Source organism: Microtus ochrogaster, chromosome 1, assembly GCF_000317375.1.
Source record: "Microtus ochrogaster isolate Prairie Vole_2 chromosome 1, MicOch1.0, whole genome shotgun sequence".
Taxonomy (NCBI): Eukaryota; Metazoa; Chordata; class Mammalia; order Rodentia; family Cricetidae; genus Microtus; species Microtus ochrogaster.
The window spans coordinates 29,869,401-29,886,634 of record NC_022009.1 but is presented as its reverse complement, the minus strand read 5'-3'; positions in this window follow the sequence as shown (position 1 = coordinate 29,886,634).

The window sequence follows — 17,234 nt, the reverse complement described above, 5'->3', positions numbered from 1 at the left end:
CACTTATTCAGTTGTTCACTAAATTTTGTGAGCACAAAGCTCATTATCTTTCACCAATCCAAATTCAGTGAGTTATTGTTTTGTGTTTGATAGTAGGAAGTTAGCAATGAAAAAATTAAAGTACTCTTCACCAGCTATAAAGTGCTTAAGATGTTATACTACTATGTCTTTATTACCAAAAATATCTTATAATTATATAGATAACAACCAAATAATAAAAGCAAAGAGAATGATTTGAAAGACCAAATAATAGCCTGGTCCTAACATATCATAAGATTTTGATGTTTCATAGAACTTAATTCAGAATCTGGCCACCACAGAACATGTGAAATCAGGGTCTTACATGAACACAAAGATTTTCACCCATCTAGACAATTAGTGATGCTATGAGGATGTGATTTTATATAGCTATAATTTTTTTTATTTTCGAAGTGCAGAGAATAAAGGTTAATAATTATGCACAAGATAAATCATTTTGCTATGTAATTAACTTTAAATTACATTAACAATAAAGGTATAGTTAAATTTGTACTGATATATGAAATTTTAAGAAATGTAAATACATTTAATTGGCATTTAATAAGATAACTGCTACAAGTTAATTGGACATCAATTTGCATAGTTCATAAATGCCATTTCTTTTCATATTTAAGCTCATATATTCAATATAATGTTAATATAGTTTATCATGGATGACTAAAATATATTAATTTTATGGATAAAATGAGTGTGAGCCTTGCTCATATGATTTCGATAAAGTACTCATTTCTTACTTACTGATACTTATTAGTTTTTCATCAGAAGACAATACATTGACATTCAGAATATCAAGCATACATACTGCTTTTTCTACAATTCTACTGAGCATATCGAGATGAATTGTAAATCCTTTACTTTTTCATCAAGCTCTCTTGGAACAGAATTATAATTTTATTGTCTTGAAGCTCCTGTGCACAGGTAAATAAAATAAATGAAGATGACTCATGTATAGCTACTCCTTTAGTTTATGATTAAGTAGAGAAAAGAAGAGTTAAAACATTCAAAAAGCTAAAAATTTCATTATCAACCACATAATAAATGGAAAATACTATGACAAAATTTCTAAGAGCTAGACACACACACATAAAAATCAAACAGATTAGCTACATAAGTGGTCACAATGAATAATCCTTCTAGAGGGGCCAGTAGTATGGCCAGATATTACCATTACACTGAGACAATGGGGATGTTCTATCGGGAACTCACCAAGGCCAGCTGGCCTGGGTCTGAAAAAGCATGCAATAAAACCGGACTTGCTGAACATACCGGACAATGAGGACTACTGAGAACTCAAGAACAATGGCAATGGGTTTTTGATCCTATTGCACGTACTGGCTTTGTGGGAGCCTAGGCAGTTTGGATGCTCACCTTACAAGACCTGGATGGAGGTGGGGGTTCCTTGGACTTCCCACAGGGCAGGGAACCCTGATTGCTCTTCGGGCTGAGGGGGGGGACTTAATTGGGGGAGGGGGAAGGAAATGGGAGGCGGTGGCGGGGAAGAGACAGAAATCTTTAATAAAAAAATAAATTAAAAAAAATAGAAAAAAGAAGAGTGAGGACCTGATTTTGAATGCTCAGAATTCATGTGAAGCCATATATGATACCATGCATCAGTTATGCTACTGATTCTATATAAAGATAAGAGGCAGAAACAACAGAATCCCTGAAAAATTGTGAACCAGACAGCATGCCATATGCTGAAGCAAAATAATAAATAAGAAGCTGTGTTCCAGATAAATTAGAAGGCTAAGACCTACACCTACATATAAGCTTGTCCTATGTTCCCACCTGAGTATCATACACACCAGACTGCACACATATATAGACACACACATACACAGAAACATGCACAACTACACAGACAAAATGAAAGATTTAAAGAAAACAAACAAAAGAATTAACAAAGTGATGACACATCCCTTGGTGTATATAAATTCAGATGCTTAATTTAAGATGATCACTGAATGAATTCAGGAAATTTCAAGTTTGGTCTAACTAATAAGACATCAAAATGAACAAAAACTAATTCTGAAGATAAGATTTGAATTATATGTTGGTAATAATTTATTAATAATTTGAACATATGAAATATTTGCAAAAAAGATGTCCAGGAAAGGAAAACTGAGAATTCAAAATAGCAATACTAAGAGAACATCCTGAGCTTAAAATCACTATGTTATAGAAAAAAGACTAATATATAAATGATCATAGAGTAATTGAATAATTACGTCAGCCAAAAATAAATATCATGAAAGGAAATATTAAGGCATACAACTATAAACGGAGAGAGGACAATCATAAGTTTTTTTTTAAAGGCCATATAGATAAACAATGTAGCCACAGTTCACATGTATTTCTTTCTTTTTTTTTTTTTTTTTGGTTTTTCAAGACAGGATTTCTCTGTAGCTTTGGTGCCTGTCCCGGAACTAGCTCTTGTAGACCAGGCTGGCCAGATCCCAGAGATCTGCCTGGCTCTGCCTCCCGAGTGCTGGGATTAAAGGCGTGAGCCACCTCCGCCCGGCTCACATGTATTTCTTAAAGAGCGTAGTGTATTTGTTATAGACATAACACATCTATCATGTGTGTACAGATATGTAGCTTAATATACTCAACAACTTTTAGATCTACATATAGTCTTAAAGTTCATTTCTCAAAACCCTAACACCCCACCCTCCAATATCCAACCATGGCAGTGTGCTGGTGTTTAAAAGCAAGACTTCTGAAGGAGTTCAATTTTGGTGAGAACTTGAGATGTCCCAATGGCAATAGGCTCAGCATCTTTACCACACAAAACACAAGAGAACTTCGACGTTCTTTTATCTTTAATCATGTAAAGAGAAAGTGAGAAAGTGTCTGTCAGCCTTCACCAAACACCAGCTATGTTAGGTTAGAGCTTACAGTGTCTGGTCTCTAGAGCATGATGAAATTAGTTTTTGTCATTCTAGCAATATAGTCTCTAGAGGTGTTCTATGGGCAGAGTATAGAATGAAAATATTATTCATAAAGAAAATACACAAAAATCTTGTTATGAGATTAGAAATTGAATCAGTATAGTGAAAACACATTGCATGTACATAAAAGCAAACAATGATTTGGCAAGTTTGACTTCACAGCATCCTATATTTCAACTACTGAACTTAAGATCCCAGCACAACAAAAGTAAATTTTAGATATCAAGGAAACAAACAAAAAAAATAACAGTCTATTTTCAAAGCAATATTTGATTTACTTTCTTTTGTTTTGTTTGTTTTTTTTTTTTGTATTAAAACATTCTGTAAACACGGAAGAAGAGGTTGTGAATCAAGGATGCAGACGAATATATTATTTAGGTCTCCAGGTTCAAAAACCAAAACGTACAAATGAGGAAAAAGTTAGACTGAACCCAGAATATTTTTTTTAAAAAAAGTCCAATTACAGCGAAGGGTATCTGCAGACTTCTGGGAAGAAGCAAGTTACTCATACAGTAAACTTCTCTTTTAGAAAGAGAAAGCAACTGATAGACATACAACGTTATTAATATCATAATTTTATTGATGACCTTGCATCACTGAGTCATATGATTCCTTTGCTTGCCATTTTTAAATATGTGTTTAATGGAAGTAGAAATTTCTAGAAAGAATACAATACGTGTATGTGAGAGCCGAAGAAAGTCAAACATTAGGAGAATTTAAGTAGTAGGTAGTAAAAAGATAAAAGTGCCCTTAAGATGACCCCACCAGTAAAGGGGCCTGTCACCCAAGCCTGATGACATGAGTTCTATCCAAGGGAGATGACTGCTTGAAAGAGGGAACCCAATTTCAAAAAGTTGTCACTTGACGGCCACACACGTCTCATGGAATGCATATTTTCCCCTTCAAACACAATTAAAGATTAAAAGTGGTGGGAAAATTTTCAAATGCAATTTGAGAATATGAAAAAATATAATTAATGAATAAACGTAAATATTGAAGTACCAAAGGGAAAAGACAGATAGACAGATAGATAGATAGATAGATAGATAGATAGATAGATAGATAGATAGATAGATAGGTAGGTAGATAGATGCTAGATAGATAGATAGATGCTAGATAGATAGATAGATAGATAGATAGATAGATAGATAGATAGATAGATAGATGATAGCCAGAGAGGTAGATAATATATAAATTCATTAACCCTTACAAAGCCAGTAGCATTATTGACATTTTATAGTGACCTTCACTTATTTTAGATGAGCAATGTAAGATATGATAACCTTATCATGGCTAGTTTTATGTCAACATGACACAAATTGGAGTCAACTGAAAGAAGAAAGCCTCCATTGTAAAATTCTCTTCATAAAATCAGACCGTAGGTAAGACTGTTGCTGACTCAAGTAGAAGATCTCAGCACATTGTGATTGATGCCATCCCTGAGCCGGTTTACCTGAGAGGTATAAGAATTTAGGATGAACAAGACAGTAAGTATCCTCCATGTCTTCCATATAAGCTCCTGCCTCCAGGTTCCTACTCAATTTGAGTCCCTTCCTGATGGCTGTCAATGATCAACTGTGATATGCAAGCATAAGCAATATAAACCCTTTCCTATGTTTCCTTTAAGTCACATTGTTTCAGCAGAGTAATAAAAGCCCTTGCCAAGTAATGTAAAGCAACCTGGATTTTTGTTTGTTTGTTTGTTTGTTTTTTGTTTAGTTTTGATTTTTGTTTTTCAATACAGGGTTTCTCTGTTTAACAGCTCTAACTGTCCTGGAACTATGGAACTAGCTCTTGTAGACCAGGTTGGCCTGGAACTCACAGAGATCCTTCTGCCTCTTCCTCCCGAGTGCTGGGAGTAAAGGTGCATGCCACCAGTGCCTGGCCTCTATGGCTAACTAGAGACTTAGTTCCACACTCTGATCTTCAGGTGAGCTTTATTTGTTAGATCACAAACAAAATATCATCACAGAATAGAAGTATACTTTCTTCACACCTCTGCCGTACAGTTCACTGAGAAGTTAAGCCTCTTATGGAAAGGAAGATTCAGCTTTAGCATCTTTTACTTTCTCCTTGCTTCTCCTCCCCACACACCTAGCAGCACCACAACTTATATTTACTGCCATCCCAGGGACAAAAACCTATCCTAAATTAATAAAGCTCAGATGCTACTTTACCCAAAGGAAATGGAAAAACTTCCCCATTTCTCTTTAAAAGCCATACCTCTACCGCTGTGGTTCTCAAGACTCTATTCGCCAAATATCTACCTCATGTGTTCATTCTGTAAAATGTAAATTCACCAAAGGCATTAAATTCTATTTGCTTTTGCTCTCTATGAAGCTTATCAAGTTTTTTTTTCCCCACAGTAAATACTCAGCAATTTTTTCTTAAGTACTAAATTATATCCTTGTTTAGATTCCTCATTGGGTCTATATTAGTATAAAAGTTTTCAGATTTAAAATAGGCTTAATCAAATATAGGATATATGCAAACTTTGTTTAACTTCTATGTTGTGGCATTTGCTTTCCTGCCATGTCTATGTATAATTTCATGAGCGTTAATGCTGGTACTTCCTGGAATATGATATATATGATGATATATAAGTACTCTGGGAAATTTCTCCTAACTACATTTCATGTTAATTGGCTTTGTCATCAGGCGGTCCTTGTTTAGGAAACCGTATTTTTGAGATTTCATGGGTACAGCTTCCCTGCCATAGATAGAAGACATTATCTAGAAGCATGCTTCCTGGTCCTCTGGCATTTATGATTTTCTCATCTTCTCATCCTTGGTATTACCTAAGCTTTAGATGTAGGGATTGTGTTACAGATATACCAACTTGAGCTCAGAACCCTACATCATGGAATCTCTGCATTTTGACTCACTATGGATGTCAGTGATAACCTCCATCTGCTGCAAAAAGAAGTGTCTTTGTGGAGGGGTGAGAGGGACATTCAACTGTCAGTATACTGATAATCATTTAAAATATATAGAAATTACATTAATTTCAGAAAATGGAAATAGTAGACTCTCCTATAGACTCTATGATCATATTATCCTTACATACATGTTTATGAGCAACATTACATTGGTCCAGTAAGTTGGACACATATGTATGTGTGTTGGTATTCTTATATGTGCATTAATAGTAATTCCAGAAGAATCATAAACCTGAGAAAGGGACACTTCATGAGTTGGAGGGCAAGACCGAGGCATGAAAATAGTGTAAAAGTATTTGTGTATGAAAGTCTCAAATATTTTACAAAAATTAAATTCAAAAAGAAGCTTGCAATCTTAGCATTCTACTAACTCATTTTGAACTTCTCTTTCATTAGTTCTATGGTCAGGAAAAACACTGAACTGGCGACACACAATACCATTTTTGCTTAACTAAAGTTACACTGAACATCAGGGATTTAAAGGCCACCATCCATTTCAGAAATGCCTCCTTAGTCTGCTCTATACCCACTGTTTGACTGGTTCAGCTGCAATAGATCTTCCTAATGGCTTCATCTTTAACTTCTCTGACAAGAGCAGAGTATTTCTTGCAAGTAGAAAAAGGCTTCATGGCCACTAAATTAGATTTTGTTGAATAACCTAAAGAGAAAACATCCCAGAAAATATCCTTGGACCATTGATTCAAAGGTGATTAATTTTTAAGGAACTGGTCTCTGGAAGAGAGGACAGGATGACACCTATGCTGATGTTATTTCTCGAATTATTTTTTTTCTATAGACAATATCATACAAAATGAAGTCAAAATCATTCATTAGCTAAAACCACTTTACTATGCCGGATATTCTTTGTGTGCAGTGGGGTTAAGGTTGCACATGTATGCATGTTTAAGTACATACATGAACAATGTTTCATGTGTATGCTGAGGCCAGAGTACTATGTGGGGTTTCTTTTCTAATGTTCCCCAGCTTATTTTATAAGACAATGCCTCACATTGAATATGCAGCTTATTGACTTGGCAGACGTGTTTATTCAGTAAGCAACAGGTGTTGTCCTGCTTCTGTTCCATGGATTACAGGCCTTCCCTATTACACTTTATGTGAGTTTTGTGCATCTGAGTTCAGGACATTAATTTTATCTATTAAGCCCTCTCCCTCCTCACACACGTTATTAGTTCTTTTCCTTTAAGCAAAATTAACAAATATTTGTGTTTGGTTTAAATTGTTTGAAATGATTCTAAAAGTGTTCAAATAAATTTATTGGCAGTATTGTATATATGCTTTTTTCTTATACTAATAAATTAGAATAAATTAAGTGTTTGTTTACATTTTCCTAAAGGTCAAAGTTTCCAGAGTTGAGTATCAGTAGTCTACTTTATGGAAGATATGAAGTCTCCAGTTTTCATACTAGTCAATATGAACTCTTGCTGATGTCAAAATTTGTATATATTTGATATACTTTTTTCTTTTTGATTCCTTTATTTCTAAACTAGTTTCAAGTATATAGAAAAGCTGAAAAGTAACAGAGTGTTATATACACCCTTCCGGATAGACATTAATTTTCATGCTGTCAACATTTCTTCTGCAACTGATTAAATAATAATGATACATTCTTAAAAATAATGTTTACAGTTTGTTTCACCCTTTGAAGTGAACAATTCCATGAGTCTTTACAAATATGCAAGACCACCATTACTGTATTATAGAGAATAGTGTCATTACCCTAATCATCTCACATTTTTCACCTCTTCATCCCCCTGCAAACCCTTAGAAACTGTCATCTTTTGACTGTCATTAAAGGATTGACTTTTCCACAATTTCAGCTCGTTAAGAGATACAAATTATGCATCCTTTCAAATTAGCTTCTTTCACTTAGAAATATGCATTTAAATTTTCACCATATTTTTACCTCTCGGTCATTTTTGTGTGGAAGATTTTTAAGTGTTTGTAATCTTCTCCTCAGTGAATTCCATCAATTTATTCATCTACTCACTTATAAAAATAAATGGAACTTTAACATTTCATAAGAAGTATCCTTGATGCCCATTTCAGCCTTCTGTCTACTGCCATATAACATGACTAGGGTGGAACCCCATAGCACAGCTTGGATGTCTTCATATTTAGAGCAAGCCCCCACTTATAGGAACTGCTATCTTGGTTAATGTCATTCCAATGTGCCTGTTGATATTTGAGTTAACCTTTATGGTGGTTTGTAAAAAAAATGGCTCCTAATGGGAGTGGCACTGTTAAGCGTGGCCTTGTTGAAGTTAGAATTGTCTTGTTGAAGGAAGTGTGTCACTGTTAGGGCAGACTTTGAGGTCTCTTTCGCTTAGTTTGCTCAGTGTCACAGTCTACTTTCTGTTGCCTTCTGATCAATATGTAGTTAGCACCAGGTCTGCCTGGACACTGTCATGCTGCTTGTCTTGATGACAATGCACTGATTCTCTGAAATGTAAAATGCCACCTCAATTAAATGTTTTCTTTTATGAGAATTGTGTCCATGGAATCTCTTCACAGCAATAGAAACCCTAACTAAGTCAGTCTAGTTGTTGATCTCTGAATTCTGTTAGATTAGTTCGTGTGACCATTTATCTTAGAAGAAGAAAGTAAATTGAGTTCAGTAAAAATACAAGTTTTTGTTTTCCTATCACCCTTTGTCATGTATGAACAATTGCACAACTTACTTTTAATCAGAAACTTTGACTGCTTTTGTATGTGAAGTGATATATTTTATGTATTTTAGGAGATCAGATATAATTTTTCTCTGTGTGTAAATCTCCTGAATAGTATTTGTTAAGATTCAACTAAAAAAAATTTCACAGAACCATAAATTCCCATGCCTGTATATCAATATAACCAATAAAAAGAGAGAAAAAAAGGCTAGTTCTTTTTCCCAAAGTGATGAGTTTTTAACTGTCTGTGCAGTTGCTCTTTTTCTCTTGCCCCCTCCTCTATTTTAAGCAATTTCTTCATTTTGTCCTTCTAGCATATATTGGAACACAAAATTGTAATTGCATGCATCGGAATTAACGAGACACTACTGGAAGCTTAATATTAACAATTTATGTGCTAAAAGCTATTAAAAAAACGTTTATTTTCTAAGAAATGTTTCTTGTTTTATTTTTCCCTAAAGGAGGACATGTGCCTCTCCACATCTCTTACCTGAATTCAGTGTAGGCTATTTCTCAATTTTGAGACTTTCTTCTCTCTTTCTGAATGCCTAGGAGGTCCACAGAGCTACCCTTTCAATCAGGCAGGGAGAGGGAGGAAAGACCTTCCTATCCTTCTCTGACTCTTCACTGGGAGGCAAGCCAAATCATTCATGAGGAAGTTACCCTTGACTTCCTGTTGTTCATAATCAACTTGTTTAAGAGTAACATCTTTAGTGATTTGCAATTATTATCAATTTTGAAGTGATTACCAATCCCCAGAGAGATACTAACTCTAATGTAGTCCTGATATTCTCCATCTTAGAGTCTCTGCTTTATTAATATTTGATAGCAAGGCGAAATCTGAGAGGAGCATCCATTCTTACATGCTCAGCTGACATTATTTAACATTTGCAAAACTGTGGGCCATTGTCCAAACTAAAACAGGGGTTGCAAAATGAGAAGGAAGATGGGGCCAAGATTGACGGCAAAGTCCTAAGTGACTGAATTCAGTTCAGTAGTAAAACATTTTCAGAGAAATTAGAAGAAAACAGCTCAAGCAACAGCAGAGAAATAGCTCACAGCACAGCCAGAACGCTTACCATGTGTGGAAAACATTAAAGAGGATATGTCCAACATTTGTAGAGTTTTAATTTCAAATTAGGAAAAAATACTACTTCCCTAAATACTTAATAGGCCAGGCTGATTTATTTTTGGAGCAAAAATACTTTCTGTGAGCTTGGCTTACTTACCATTTCTTCCCACATTTCTTCTTCAGATTCTCTTTGTCTATTTTGCCAAATCAAACACACAGTGTTGGATGGGCATTCAACCTCCTTAGAGAACATCCATTCTTAAAACAAATAGGTTAGTTAGTTTATGTAATAAAAGTTAAGTGAGACAGAGTAACTACTAGACTTTTCAGTTTGGGTAATACTGACATATATGTAAATATATTAAATTATATGAAATATAAAAAAATAGAGAACTATAATGTGTTTCTTATTTGTTTACTCATCTCACAACCCTCATTAGCAAAGAATAGAGTATTGGTGATAGAAAAATGATACAGGAGTAAAGAGCATTGGCTCTTCTTCCAGAAGTCTAGGATTTGTTTCTCAGAATCAGTGTTAGGTGGGTCCACCTACACATGATCCAATGGCCTTTTATGGCCTCCATGGAGGCATACACATGGGGAAGCATACACAGAAACAGTTACATACATATACATAAAAATGATACAAAAGATAAAGTATAAAAGATAAATTTTTTCTATATAAATATGATGATCAAAAATAATGATAAACTTTGGTTCTAAAGTGACATCTTGAGATCTTTTTTTAGAATGCTAAGGACAGTTGTTCCCCTTTGTGAATGAAAGCATAGATTACTTGACTGTGTGCATTGGTACTACCTGGGAGCTTGCTGGAGATACTGGATCTCAAAGCTTCTTTCAGATTTACCAAATCAGAGTCACAGCATACCACAGTTATACATAATGAGAATGCATATTAAAGGCAAATGAGAGAAAATCTAACCACATTCTGATGGAAACTATAGACTCAAAAGCCTAATTTTAACTATAAAGTATAAATTTTTAACTGACACAATTTTCTTCTTGTCAGTGATATGTAGCAAATTATAAAATTATAAACATGCATTAGGAAACCAATAAACAGCTACAGACTAGTTCCTGCCATGTCATACATGGGTAATTAATCCTTTCCATTTGTTGCTTTGTATTTATTCCACTTGTATTCTATGCTTTGCTGTACATGAACGTGAGCACATGATTACATTTTTTCAAAGTTTTATTTAGGGTGTTTTGGAATATTGCTTTTATTCCTATTATTTATTCTTTACTACTGCTACTTTTGGAGATTGGTTTTTCTATTTTCTAACTTTTTTCACGGTTGACTATTCAAAATAAAAATATTTATGAATTCACTGATATGTGTGTTAATGTATGCGCCTAATATAATAACTACACTGCAATACATGTTATAAAATTTATATCATATGCTTCATTAAATAATTGTTTGCAGTTGTTTAAAATGAATAACTGACACTAACTTCCTTTATAATAAATCATTCAACTTGAATTTTTTTTGTTTGTTTTGTTTTGTTTTTTGAGACAGGGTTTTTCTGTAGCTTTGGAGCCTGTCCTGGCACTAGCTCTTGTAGACCATGCTGGCCTCGAACTCACAGAGATCTGCCTGCCTCTGCCTCCCGAGTTCTGGGATTAAAGGCGTGTGCCACCACCGCCCGGCCAACTTGAATTTTTTTAAACTTCTTAAAATACAGGGGACATTGGATCTACTTACCATTATATGATTTTATATTTAGTAGCCTTAATTAAGGAAATAATATTATTTTGAGGGGAAATAATTTAACTTAGCCATGTTGAAACCTTATTAACATCCAGTATGGAGAGTCGGTAAAAGCAAACATCTAAAAGAAACATGAGTTTGTCCCATACAGATCCCCTCCCATGCTCCTGGTGTATTCCTACCATTCATTCTTTCTAATGTCTCCAATGGAAAGATTTCCAGCAAGTATTCCTTTCCACAGTTGACCATATAAGATCAGCTATGTAAAACCAGCATATGTCTCAGATCAGATACTGATTACAAGATTAACACTTGAATACAGAAACAGAAATTTACCTCCCATTCGTTGCCTTTCGAGGCTAGGAAAAATTCCCACACAAATTGTGCTATTGAATACCTGACAGATATTTGCTGTAAAAATGGACAATCTATCTGTTTTCTCATGGGAGTACAGAATTTCATTGATGAAAGAAGTCTTTTAAAAAGTCTGAGCTCAAAATCTTGCTTTATATAAGAGATAATTGTGATCTAGACATAAAAATGGGATGGCTTATGCCCACACACATTGTTTAGAGTCAAACTGAGATGGAGACAAACAACCAGCCTACAGATTTATGTGATAGCCTGCCAGCTGTAGACATAAATAAAACCTTTTAATAAAGAATTTGATGGTTGAGTTTTTAGAGGAGTAGTTCTGTGATTTCCCCTTCATTATTTTATTACCAGTGTTGACTAATCATGACAGACATGTAATTCTGTGTGAATTTCAGCCAAGAAAACTGTAGGTAGAAACTAGTGACTGACAAGGATAATTTCCTCATGACTAAACATGAGGAAAATTTTTTAAAGTAAATAAATAAGTGAGAGAAAGAAAACTGAGGGGAATTTACTAAAAAAATAAGTTGATAAACCCTAGGAAGGAATAGTGAGCTTTGCAAATGCCTTTAGCTTCTGTTCTTCCCACCAACTCTATCTCAGCAATAAGGTGCCAAGAAAATCAAGAGATATGTTCTTTTAAGGGCAGTAAAAATATTATGTGTTTCATCACTGGAAATTAGGAACATGGAGGTGGAAAATGAACAGAAAAGGCTAGTCCTGAAGGTAAATCATCAATGAAATTCAGACAGAAAAAAAGGACTAGCCAGAAACTCATTAGGGAAATCAAAGGAGTAAGTGGCTCCAAGTGCTTTGACAAGCACACACTAACTATTCTGAAGAGCAAGTCTACGTGTATAGGGTGGACACTCACAACAGAATTGGAAACGGTTTATCTGACCATATATCGGCAGGATAATGTGAAGTTATCTGCACACCATGGAATTCAGAAAAGTACACTAGAGACATGGAGTTATGAAATGCTTATAAATGACACGGATAACAGATGCAATTCCAAATCCTCATATAATCCAGTCAACCTTTCCCCTTCCTTTAAACTGTACATGATAGCCTGTATTTTTACACTACTACTTTTTGATTCTGTCAAGCCTGCTGTTGCCTCTGGTAGGAAGATAAGTCCAGTTTCTTGTCACTTCAAACTGTCAAAAAGAGAAAGATTCTTCACTATCTTCTAGATGAGTACTTATCTTTTGTGGAGCAGTACCTCATTTCCTGGTACCAGAGGAAGTCCGAAACTGCCTTCCCTTTCCTGCAGTCTTCTATCTCTCAATGGAGTCCAACATGGCTTAATTATAAAGTGAACATTCAGAAAACTACGTTGTGGAGTTAGGTGCCCAAGTCTTCCATTATAAGGGAGTTATCAAAGATTATGAATTTGAATATTGTGTTCAGATGTTTCCATTTTAACTTTTCAGGGTCATTCATTATATATTTTAGGCATATTAGTGTCACTGTTAGATTCCATTTTTTAAAATTTAACACTCTTATTAATTCTTTGAAAATTCCATACGTGCATATATAATATTTTATTTATATTCATGCCAAACAACTCCTGCCTTATCCATCTCACTTCAACTGTCCCATTCTCTTTCAACTCTTCCCCTACTTTCTTTTTTGTGAGCATGATCCTAAATTGATTTATTATCCACAATTCTGTCTACATTTACATGGCTACATCAACAGATGGGTGCAGTTCTTTAGACCTCCCCACAACTTGTCAAAGTGCAGAGAATAATCACTTTTAGGAATCTCAGTCACTCCTTTCACTCTAAGCCTCAAATACCATTTAAAAGTATGACTATTTTATCATATAAACTCTGTGTATTTCTCACTTATCAAAACATATTAGATGTTGAAAGTTAAAAGAAGTGCTAAATGAAATTCTTAAATTACAGTATCAAAACATAGGCCTATGCTATCTTCCTTTGCCATTTGTTTATCAGCTTGTATTTTCATTGTCCCATATGTGACACTATGATATAAATATATTATATCCTATTTTATATCTTGAGGGAAATGAATGAAGTTTCTGGAGGAAATGGCAAACATGTATAAAGGGCCCTTAGGTATGGGTCCATTTTTTCTTGACTAAAGGTCAGAGAGTTGGAACTTACCTCTTTTCCTTCAACAATTCAAATAACAGATCAGAGTTTTGCTCTCTCAATGTTATTGCTAACAGGTGTCACTAATATCCAGACCAGGTTTTTTTATCTCAAACAAAAGTTCAAGGATCGAACTGGGTTCCTATTCCCTTAAGGATATAACTATGAATTATATCCAGGCAGTGGTTTGCCTACAGAATGTTTTGGTCTAGGGTAAGAGCCTTATTTGTTTTGTTCTGGCAACAGAATGTTTAACTATGAATGTAACCCGTAATCTTTCAACTGATCTCTTCATTCCTTGTATGATGTTAATGCAGGTTTTATCTTACTCCTACCTTTTGGGGTCATGGTACATAAGCAAACAAAAATTAAACACGGGCAAACTTTCAGTACTCACTGGATATCCCTCCTGACACTATCCTATGTTTGTTTTTCATGTTTCTCCTATATCTATGCTCCTTTTGCCTAGTAATTCTAATCTTCATGCTCTTACCATGGAATGTACAAACCCACTGCGGCTAGAAGCCCATCAGAAGTCACCCCGAAAAAGTGGCTTATGACACATGTAGATATGTAAATAGGGTGGTATTAAAATTACTTTTGATGTATAATATTTTCAAAGAAAGTCATACCTTTAAAGTTGGATATTAAGAGAACAAGATTTCTGAGGTCATCGAGAAAAATTCAGTTGTAGTACAGACACTTGAAAGTCAAAAAATTTTCATTTTCCACAGTGATATATTATGTGTGGGTTATCTTGAAAAAGTAATACAAATTCTCTGGGTCTCAATATCCTGTAATAAACTTCTGTTCCAAGTTATAAAGATGTTAGCTATATAAATTCATTAATACTAGAAACTAAAGTGCTAAGTTCTTTCTACAATATTATCCCATAAGCTTAGCTAAAATCTGTTCACAAAATATTCTCTTCTTTGTTTGTTTCTCAGGAGGCTAGTTCCTAATATTATAGTGATGGCTACAGAGGAAAAAAAACAAAACTAGAGATAATAAAGAAATATTTAAAAGGAAGAAAGCAGTTTTAAACCCTACTATCTTTTTATTCATTAACATCCCTAAGTACAGGTTAGGATTCTCTTAATATTGTTGCTCAGGAAAAAAGTAAACTACCATATGCATGAATATGTTCTTATCACATCATAGTATGAGCAAAGTGATAGCAGATTTCCTTCATTAAATTTTCACTGCAAACACAGGTATCTTTGAAACTTATCACTTTTTTCATTGTTCATTTTGATAGAACTCATTTCTCAGATTCTGTCTGGCAACATGCCCACTAACACATGTTCATTCTGTACCTAAACTCTTAGATGTCTGTTACAAATTTGCTTTTGTGATTCCTTCAGTGCTTATGGTCTTATTTTCACTTAGTGTGGGTCTTCGGATTATAATGACTGTGAAAACGTACAGACTATATTGGAGAGAACAACTCTCATCATAATTTCTAACTCGAACTTTAGTATAAAAGCAAAAAGGAGTTTGCACACTCCTTTCTTATACATCTGCTGTAAAACTGCAAAAAAATAAAAATAAAAAAATACTTTTTTATAGCTTATTGATCCATGAGTGTATAAACATTTGTTTCCTCAAACAAGAAGGCTAGTCATATGCTTGTCATTTTTGTTAGCATCTCTTGTCCATGGCTCTTCTCCATCTGGTTTCCTTTTTTTCCCCCCAAAAGAGTAAGACTACACACATTTTAATTTCTTAAGAGACTAAAGCATATTTTAAAAATTGTATGCTAAGATATCAAGTCCTAAATAAAAGGCTTTAAACATTTAGGAATCTTAAAGGATTGAGTTTGAGAGGGTAGATATGTTTATAGTAAATTTCTACTTTTTTTTTTTAATTAACAAGTGAGACTGTATGGGAACAATGTTTGTAAGCAGATCTCTGAGCCAAATGTAATTTTCAGTGCTTTAAGCATGTTTCAGTTTCTCTGTGCAAAAAAAAAAAAAAAGAAAAAGAAAATGAAAAAAAATCTTCCATGAAAATTGTTATCTACTTCCTATATGATAAAATGGAGGCCCAGAGGGATTCAGCAACTTATTAACTTTTAGAATTATCTCCTATGGGAGTTCATAACTAGCACTCCAGTTGTCATTACATGGAATATTATCTTGGCCTTTTCATCAACTGGTTGTTCTTCATCGAGAGCAGCAAAGTCAACTGAAGAGCTTTCCAAAATTAGATAAGGCTAGTTCTAAATAAGCAAAATATTTACTTCCCTTCAGGATTAGTGGTCCCCCTGGCTGACTCTGATTTACTTTATCCAGTCACCTATTTGTTTTCCCCATGTGGAAGAGGAGGAAAAGAATTGTCTTAGAAATGCCATGTAGCTTCCTCAAGCACATTCATAAGGGAAATGAAGAGCAAAGGACATCTTCAGGCGCCTGGTGTTTATTTTACCCTGCCTTCATTTCAGGAGTCCTTCTGACCTAGCCTGTGCTGGCCATCTAACACAGCTGGCAGCAATTAAACATTAAACTACTGAGATAAAGACCCTTTCCCAGCAAATCAACAGAGCCACAGTCATCTGTAAACTTGGCTGCTCACAAGAGCAACCAGACAATGTGTTATGAAAAAGTAAAGGACAAAGAAGGCAGTATAGATATTTGCTCACAATAGTTAACGAGATTTCTAAAGTATTCACATAACTGACCCATGCTGTATCATCAAAATTCCGTAGCCTGCGGCATGGTGGGATTGTGAAGGAAAGATAACCTGCCAATGACTTGGAACCCTTTTTTGCTTTGTAGGACTAACTCTCCTTTTTTGCTAGGGAGGTACCCTGCCTGGAGAGAAGCATACAATTAGGTCAGAGAGGATCAGGAGCACTTGTCCCCAAGTGAGACTAGTAATTTCAAACCAGTAATTATTAAACAATTCCTTTTCTATTTTTTCTCCCACTCAGGCAGCAGAGGAACTCATTTATTGAAGCTCATATTTCAAAACGAGATAAAGTGACTTTTGAAGCACTATCAACTTTTTAAAATTTATTGATTTATTAAAAATTTCCACCTCCTCCCATTTCCCTTCCACTCTCCCTCCCCCTTTCCCCCTCCTTCTCCAGTCCTAAGAGAAATCAGGGTGATGTGCCCTGTCGGAAGTTCAAGGCCCTCCCTACTTCATCCAGGTCTAGGAAGGTGTGCATCCAAACATACTAGGCTCCCAAAAAGCCAGTACTTGTAGTAGAATCAAAACCCAGTGCCATTATCATTGGCTTCTCAGCCAGCCCTCATTGTCAGCCACATTCAGAAAGTCCAGTTTGATCACATGCTCATTCAGTCCCAGT